At 35.5% G+C, this 10,000-nt stretch overlaps 1 pseudogene; it reads left to right on the top strand.

Moving 5' to 3' along the window:
• The first annotated feature begins 7,145 nt into the window (after window positions 1-7,145).
• The window catches only part of LOC125024949, a 4,623-nt pseudogene continuing 1,768 nt past the window's right edge, over window positions 7,146-10,000 (top strand).

Genomic DNA, 10,000 nt, shown 5'->3' with positions numbered 1-10,000 from the left:
CACGTCTGTATAGATTACATAGTTCAAGACTCTTCCATGCCAACTGTGGAATCGTACGCAGGTCCACACTTATAAGCTGTCCTTTGTTACTTAATCATCTTTTATAACACGCTTAGTAATCTCAAGTAAATACTTCCAAGCCAAACCGTTAACCATTCCTCCATCGCGACGATCTTCTCCAAAAGAGAAATTAGTGGTATATAATTTAAATATTTGTTTCTTCATCATCATCTGTTGCATCCCACATATTTTGGGATAATTTGGCCAATTCTAAAAGTACCACAAAGTTGTGACATTCAATAAAAAAGCCACATGAGAGAGAGAGACAGAGAGAGAGAGAGAGAGAGAGAGAGAGAGAGAGAGAGAGAGAGAGAGAGAGAGAGAGAGATAGAGAGAGAGAAAGGAGAGGAGGCAAGAAGGGTGGGTGAGGAGGGAGGAATGAAGAGAGGGAGGGAGGAGAGAGAGGGGAGGGGGAGGTGAGTAAAACACAGAGAGAGATGCTTTTATTGGCAGTGAAATATAATTTTATCATGTCATTGGGTTTATTTATAACTTATCTGTGAAGCGAGAGGGAGGGAGGGAGGAATGGAGAGGGGGAGAGAGAGTCTGAGAGAAAGAGAAAGAGAGAGAGATAGAGAAATGTTTTTATGCTGTCAAGTGAAATATGATTTTATTAAGTCATAAAATTTATTTTTAGCACATTTGAAAACCTATCCTTTATTTGTCTTTTGTATATCAGAGTTAATACTAATAAAGTGCCAAATTCACACGCAGATTGGTGTAAATCTGATATGAATACTCATAAACATTTTTTTTTTGTTTTCTACCCACTCAGAAGTAAACTACAGAGATAGAGAGAGGGAGAGAGGAGGGAGGGAGGAATGGAGAGAGGGCGGGTGGGAGAGTCAGAGAGCAAGAGAAAGAGAAAGTAAGAAAGATGTGCTGTTATTGTCAGTAAAATATGATTTTATCGTGTCACAGAGATAACTAACTTTTATTTGGGTTTGGAACAGAAACCACAGAACGGAGAAGGTGTCTTTTTGCATATCAGGGATAATAATATTAAGAGAGAACGCCAAATTCACTAGCACGTTGGTGTATTATGATTAGTCACATTATTTTTTTCTTTTCCAATCCAAAGGTAAACTGAATGTCTGCCGTTTAGATTTACTTTCATATACAACACACGAAAATTAAATGCCTCGTTTACTCTCCCTCCCGCCTCAACCCCATACTTATTCGAATTCTAGGATGTCATGGCAGTGCTTTTGTGAAGAGGATCTTTAAAAAGAGAGACACTAATGAGCACGAAAGTCAACGACCAACACGATCGAATGCGAATTTCGCTAGTTTTTTTCTGAAATTTCCTCTTTGTATATTGGCTTAAAACTGAGAGAGAGAGAGAGAGAGAGAGAGAGAGAGAGAGAGAGAGAGAGAGAGAGAGAGAGAGAGAGAGAGAGAGAGAGAGAGAGAGAGAAAGAGAAAGAAAGAAAGAGAGGCGGAAGGAGAAGGGAGTTATAAATAGAAAGACAGATAAACACACACATATATATCAGGGTTGAATTTGTTTTTTTTATCTTCATTTGACTCAACTTCTTTTGATTCAAATCAGATTTTTCTTATTTCTTTTTTATTTATTAGGATGAAAATATTTGGAAAGTTATTATATATTCTATACACTGCTCCAACAAGAAAAACAATTGCATACAAAGTCCTACCCATGATATATGAAAAAGAATATGCAAAGTGTGCTACAGAGCTGAAGGATAAAACTGTTTGTCTGTCTTTTGATGGATGGTCTAACATTCACAACGAACCTATAATATGTGTTGCTGTGACAACCTCAAATGGCCACACATATATATAGTGGATACAACTGGCCAGCCTCATACAGCTGAATATCTAGAATTCAGAAGTTTAAAGCAGAACTTGGTTGTCATGTTGGTAGTGTTGTGACAGATAATGCAGCTAATGTAAACAAAATGAAGAAATTGTTAGAACAGGGAAATGAACTGAAGCTGCATACATTCTGAATCCGTTGGTTCATAATCTGGAAATTGGTAATGTTAAAGAGCATATTGTGTATATGGTAAAATACTTTAGAAACTATCACTCAGCTTCTGCAAGATACCACCAGAAAGGTGGGCAACATCTTGTTATACCTCAGGACACAAGATGGAATACCATGTGTAACTGTCTGAAGATATACGTAAAGAACTGGCCAGCTATCATGAAAATTTGCGAAGCTGATAGGGAGCAGTTTGGTGTCAGAGTTAAAGAGGTGTCTAACTTAACACTGAATCGGTCAGCAGAGGACCTACTTGCATGACTAGAACCAATAGCAATGGCTTCGGACAAAATACAGAGTGATAAATGTACAACTGCTGAAGCGGTGAACACATGGAAGGAATAAATCACTACTTTATGCAATGGCAGAGAGGCAAACCTTATCCACCCTTCTCCTTTTTATGCATTTAAGCTTAGTGATTCTGTGACCAAATGTATGTCAGCTGTTGAACGGTGGAGGTCACATTCAAATGTGTTGGATAGTGATGTAATTTCAGCAGCACAGCAACTACTGCCTGCAGTGGCAACTTCATCAGAGGATGAAATATATATATATATATATATATATATATATATATATATATATTTCAAACTATGGCTTTGTACTTTCAAAACTAAGGAACCGACTGATGATGAAAAAAGCAACAAAACTAGTGTTTTTGTTTAAAGTCAGAAATGCACAATAAATAGATGTATTTAATGATAAAGATGATCAAGATACATAGAAGAACCAACTTTATTGACATAAGAATTAAAACAAAAACTTTAAATTCTAAAGATTTTCAATTTCAATTTCAACGAATGTATAATGTAGGGTATAATCACTTTTTCAATGAATTCTGCTTTTCCAGTATAAATTCAGTGTGCTTTTGTTTTAAATACAGGCTATAATAATTTAGAATTTTCTTTTTTAAATTCATTACTTCACGATATAAATTCAGCTCATTATAAGTAAACCTCTTCGATTTTTATTTTAATAGAATGTGGAATTTTTCGTAGTGCTGTATTGTAAAAGAAAGTGCTTTAGTATTCTGCTTCTCAGAAACAAGTAGTTATTTTTTAATGGAATGTGTAATTTTTGTTGCATTGTTAAAGGAAGTTCTTTAGTGTTCAGTTCCTGAGAAATACATTAAGCAGGTGTAATTGTGTGTTTATTTTCATATTTCTCCTTTAAATTCCATTCTGCTTTGGGCAAAAGTAAATTTTGATTTTTTCTAATAATTTGTTGTAAATCTTGATTTAAATCATCATGATTTATATCGGCCAGCCCTGTTATCTATCTATATATCTATCTATATATACATAGAGAGAAAGAGAGATAAAAATATGACAAGGTTTGGATTGAGCAAAATGATTTTTTTTTTTTTTTATGTTTGGTGTTATCCTTTCATATCATTACTGATATGAAAGTCATTATGATAGCTCCTGATTTCTTTAAAAAAAATGTAACAAAACACTACTCAATCCTTGCGTGTGGATTTGAGATGGATATTATCTTTGATATCATTAGTGTTATTACATTTCTTAACGAAATTATCGTTACCAATAAGAGAGAGAGAGAGAGAGAGAGAGAGGGAGAGAGAGAGAGAGAGAGAGAGAGAGAGAGAGAGAGAAAGAGAGAGAGAGAGAGAGAGAGAGAGAGAGAGAGAGAGAGAGAGAGAGAGAGAGAGAGAGGGGGGGGGGGGGAGGGAGGGAGGGAGGGAGGGAGGGAGGGAGGGAGAGAGAGAGATAGAGAGAGAGAGAGAGAGAAAGAGAGAGAGAGAGAGAGAGCGAAAGAGGGGGGAGGGAGGGAGGGAGGGAGGGAGGAAGAGAGAGAGAGAGAGAGAGAGAGAGAGAGAGAGAGAGAAAGAGGAGGGAGGGCAGAGGGAGAGAAAGAGAAAGTGAGAAAAAGAGAGAAAGAGAGAGATGGATGGATAGATAGATAGGTAAATAGATAGATAGAGAGAGGAAGGATGTGGAGGGGGAGGGGAGGGGGTGGAGAGGGAGAGGGAGAGGGAGAGAAAAGGGAGAGAGAATCAGCGAGAAAGATTGATGCTTTTATTTTGTCAGGGTTTATTCTTAAAACTTATTCTTTGTATATTGGCTTAAGAGTGAGTGAAGCAGAGAGAGAGAGAGAGAGAGAGAGAGAGAGAGAGAGAGAGAGAGAGAGAGAGAGAGAGAGAGAGAGACGTAAATACAGGGAAACCGACTGTCAAAGTATTACGTATTTTACGGAAGTTCATGAATGTTAAATATGAATTTGTAAAGATGAGGTTTAGTTTAGCGGTTCGAAACAAAAGTTATCGTAGGCAGATGCATAAGCCTTCTCGGCAATTCGCAGTACTCACCTGTCGAGGTAAGGTTATTTCACGGGGATAATGTTTTGGTTTAAAAGTATCTAGTTAAGTGAAGTATAATGGGTTAAAAATGACACGGACCGGGTTCCGGTTGACATCACGACAAACAATCAAGAATTATTGTTATTACTGTTGACTTTGGGGTCCAAAGTGGTGATATATATATATATATATATATATATAATATATATATATAAATATATGTAAGTATATATGTGTGTATATATATACATATATATATGTATGTATATATATAATATATATGTATATATGTGTATATATACATATATATGTATATACATATATATATATATATATATATATATATATATATATATTTCTACTTGGGCGAGAATTGTATTTCAGCGTTGTATGTGTAAGATCTACGCAAATAAAGCAAAAGAGAGTTAATAGATTGCATTTTTAACTCAGAATGGTAATTCTATGACAATATATATCATAGGCCTTCACACAGACAAACATTCTCACAATAATTCATGCAACAATCGTAATCATACACACAAACTGAACGTAAATGAATGATAAATACACCAGAAAACGATAAATAACATACCTTACACAGATATGAAAAATAGCTTGATGTATAAAACACTGGCCTTTGAAGCAGAGATCGATACCAGTCCCTTGTCTTTAATTTCGTTTTACAGTACTAATCAACATGTACATTATAACGATGCCAATGATTATAATGAAAACAATTGAACTGACTGCAAATCATGGTATGTACATATGAAGATTTTTTATCATAATTCTGCTGCTATCATACTTTTTTAAGTTTAGATTTCGTACCGATTTAAAACCGTTTGACTGATAGGATACAACGCAATATGTAATACCATTATCATTCTGGCGATCTAGGGTACCCGATGATTACTTTCTTCAACATAACTTCAGTAATTTAAACGAGTTGGAACAACCGTTAACACCTGAAAACCCTTGTTATTAATGAAACTTTCTAAGGAAGTAATATATGACCAGAAAAAAAAAAAATCTTTGTAGCAAATGATCACAAGTAAGAAGAATTAAGGGATTTCACACGGGTTAGGATAAAACAACTATTAAATATTTTGAATATCAAAACTGAGCGAAAGAGGGCGTAAAAAAGGGAAATACACTTATAATATATATATATATATTATACAAAGAGGTAGATAAATCGATGGATATAATATAATATACATAATAGACATGTGTGTGTGTTTATACACACACACACACACAAACACGGTTGGTCCTTCAACTTCGATTCCACTTTTCAAACTTAGAAAGACGTGGATGAATGTTGTACCACAAACCACACTTGGCACGAACGTGGGTCTCGGAAATTCCTAAACCAAACCGTTAACCATTCCTCCATCGCGTCCATCTCTTCCATAAGAGAAATTAATGGTATATTTAAACTAATCATTTGTAGAAGCTGATATATTTTGGCATAAATCTAAGTACCACAAAGTTGTGACACAGCAAAGAAGACATGCCAGACGCCAATGAGAGAGAGAGAGAGAGAGAGAGAGAGAGAGAGAGAGAGAGAGAGAGAGAGAGAGAGAGAGAGAGAGAGAGAGAGAGAGAGAGAGAGAGAGAGAGAGGGGGGGAGGGAGGGAGGGAGGGAGAGGAGAGAGGAGTGGAGAGAGGGAGAAAGGGGAGGTTGAGAGTGAAATATGATTTCATGTATAAAAAAGAAAGAAAAATATTTAGCATATCTAAGAAACTAACCTTTGTTTGGGTTTAGACCTGAAACCACAGAAGGGAGAAAGTGTCTTTTGCATATCAGACACTAAACAAAAATTTTCAAGTGTCAAATTCACTCGCAGGTTGTTGTAATTCTAAAAGGGATACTCACAAACTTTTTTTTTGTTTTCTACCAACTCAAAATAATCAGCATGTCTGTCGCTTGAAGTTACTTTTTTACACATCAAACAATGTTAAATTACTTATTGTATCTCCTTTCCCTCCCCCTCAACCCCATAATTGACTGAGAGAGAGAGAGAGAGAGAGAGAGAGAGAGAGAGAGAGAGAGAGAGAGAGAGAGAGAGAGAGAGAGAGAGAGAGAGAGAGAGAGAGAGAGAGAGAGAGAGAGAGAGAGAGAGAGAGAGAGAGAGAGAGAGAGAGAGAGAGAGAGAGAGAGAGAGAGAGAGAGAGAGAGAGAGAGACTGACTGATATATATAAAGAGAAAGATGGATAGATAAAGATGAATAGAGAGATAGACAGATAGAGAAACACACACACACACACACACACACACACACACAAAATTTAACCGTATTGCAGGTGTTATTGCTAAAGCAATAACAAACATTTTGACGTCTGGCTCTATGCTCACTTTCACACACTATGCCGTAATGGTAGTATAATGAACCTACAGGCGTCGACCTTTTTTACTGAAATAAATCAGTGGTGTATCAGTACATTTTTACGCTTTGTTTTGATATGTAATTTTCATTGTGTTGAGGAATTGATTGACAATAGAGCAAATTATAAAAGTCCACCAAATTCATCTGCTTACGAGGTCATAGATCTACATTATAGTAACCAATAAATGGGAGCCATCACAACCCACTTGGTTCTGTTAGTTGCTACATAACCTTCTATTCGTATATGTCAGCAATACATATCGATACAAGTAAAACAGTATATTGTTTACAATCTCTTCGAGAAATAAGATACAAGAAGTAAAATAAAATTATAAGATAATGCATTAGTTTACGAGGAAATAAGATTTTCTCTGAGAGAAGCTAAAGAGAAAACGTGGCATCGCCGTGGTCTGTTGGACACGTCCTGAGATTACCGACGGAGGAATAGCAGAAGGTGCTTTTAGTATTATCCTTACGGTTGACTCTTGCAGAATTGTCACGCATATCTGTGCATCGTAGGAGGTGATTAATGTATATTTGCATATACTGGTAGGATTGCCAAGTAGTATTACTGTTTATTTTATGGTTAAATGTGTGTTTTAGTTGACTGACTTCTCGAATGACCAGTAAGGGTGGTAAATAATAACTTTAGCATTCCTGACTGCCTGTGATACGTGACGAAAGACAGAGGTCAGTGTTAGCGGTAACAACTCTTTTCACTTAATAAAAAAAAAAAAAAATAATAATAATGAGCTTCCTTTTGCTTAGCTTCACCTCACTAATTCTCAGCAATAAATGTTCAAAATCAGGCTGAAGATTAGGCTAAGTAGGCTAATTGTTAATTATTGTCTAGTATTAAGTTTATTTTTGGTTTTGGAAAGCCTTTTGTGAAGTATAATTGATAGGCAGTCCAAATAATGTTTTCAGAGACTTAATATATGATATCCATTTAGTGATATCATAAAAAAATGTATCCTCATAGGTTAGCACCAACCACTTGTCGGTTGCACTTTATCTCAACAAGAAAATTGTAATGAACTTATTGGCTCCTGCCAGGATATTTCAATGATGTGCATTATAGTTGTGGTAACTTGCTGGGACCCAGATGTCAGATGCTGGTACTGAAAATTTGTCTCTCTGAATTGTAGACATGTAAACCTCACTGGCGATTTATCGTAAAAAAAGAAATCAGTTTTACTTTTACCAGAGTGTATGTTGTTGAGGTTTGTAGGCACGTTGCTAGGCCACTGGTAAGTATGGAGGTTGTGGGGATTATTTGATTGGCCTCTACTTGGTATGTCATTTGTATTATTGAATAACATCTATTGAATATATCATGAATGAAAGATGTCCTAGAATTCAGTCTACTAATACTGAAAAACAGTGATTATAATGTATGCTCTTGTGTCTAAACAACATTCTGTTTAAAGTAGACTGAATGATAGTGGTATCATGTGGAATGATACTAATATTAGGTATCAGATTTACTTTCCATTCCACTCTTGACATGATTCTGGCCAAAATAATGTATCTTTTCACATATGGCTCATTCTACTTTTAGGTAAGATAGTGATAGTAAACATATCATAAGGACTTACTACTGAGGTCTGACTTGTTGGTAAACAATTTGGGAAATTTCTATTTTTAACTCGGAAATTCAGGTAGGAGTACAATGTAGTTTTTGATATAGGTATTAATGAATTTCAAAAACTTCTAGATTTAATTGCCGAGGATACAGACCTTTGCAGGGATTAAGCCACCCATATCATGGTATTCATTTATTTATTAGTAAATAATCTTTGACAGGTTTTAGTATGTCAGTGAAATATGTGGCATACATGCAGATTAAATGATGTTATAATCAACACATAGAATAATATTTAGAGTTCTGTTTAATTAAATGCTTTATGACATGAATTTATGTCATTCAAACAGTACTATTTCATGTGATAATTTGCTTAGGAATCAGATGATGTTTTGGTTGTTTCTTATACCTTGATATTGAAATAGTTCATTATGATGGATATGAAGAACTGTAAATTAAATTTTGTTGAACTGTTTGAATGTTTGTATTTCAAAAAGAAGATAATTTCAAAGAAAATATCCTCTCAAGTTGCAGTTAAGATGGCAACACGATGGGGCATTGCAAGTGCAGGAAAGATCTCCTCAGACTTTGTAACTGCCATGAAAGCCCTGAAGGATGACCACTGTGTAGTTGCTGTTGGGGCTCGCTCGCTGGATGATGCCCAGGCCTTTGCTAAGAAGCATGGGGCTGAAAAGGCCTATGGATCCTATGAGGAGTTATCTAAGGACCCTGATGTAGGTCAGTGCTGAGATTTTTGTAATTGGATTTTGTAGTGACTGAAAAATATCTTGTTTTTTTTTCACAGGTTTATTTTTTCCTTTTATATAATTTGACTTCTGCGGTTCTGCCACAGAGATTGTGTACATTGGCACAATTCATCCATTTCACCTGCCAGTGGCTAAACTGATGATCAATGCTGGAAAGCACGTTTTGTGTGAAAAACCCCTGTGCATGAATGTGAAGGAGACGAAGGAGCTGGTGGCCCTCGCTCGCCAGAAAAAAGTCTTCTTGATGGAGGTGTGCATTCAGTGGACATGTTTAGCTTGTATGTTTGAAGATGGGTGAAATATTGGTTACTGTCTATTTCTCTTAAAGTGTCATTTTGTATTACTTTTGATTATATTTTAACTTCTGTGATCTAGCTTAAAGTTATTGCTTGAGAAATGTAGACCACAAAAGCTGCTATATCTGTAACCATAATTAAAAGATAATCATTTAATTAAATTGATATTATGTATCTTACTGTCTTATGATGAATTTGAATGATTCATCACTTATATTCATCATGATCATTCTATAGGCTGTATGGTCTAGATTTTTCCCTGTGTACAAGGAAATGATGAAGAGAATAAATGCTGGTGAAATTGGAGAAGTGGTACAGGTATTCTGTTCTTTCGGCCAGCCTTTAGAGAACATTCAACGTTCTGTGTAAGTACTAGCTGGTTTTAGAACTTTAATTTTTTTGTTTTGAAATCTGTGTTTTTATCTTTTGAGTTACATTGTATTTCTATCACCTCTACTTGCATTTGAAATATTGCATTAGTGTAAACCAGAAATGTATTTTAAAAGTTACACATTCTATTCATTTGTAGATCTTGAGTACATTTATGAGATGACATTTTACTTATATTTAAGGGAA

The sequence above is a fragment of the Penaeus chinensis genome, chromosome 4 (assembly GCF_019202785.1).
Source record: "Penaeus chinensis breed Huanghai No. 1 chromosome 4, ASM1920278v2, whole genome shotgun sequence".
Lineage (NCBI taxonomy): Eukaryota > Metazoa > Arthropoda > Malacostraca > Decapoda > Penaeidae > Penaeus > Penaeus chinensis.
This window is presented reverse-complemented; position numbering and strand designations above follow the sequence as displayed.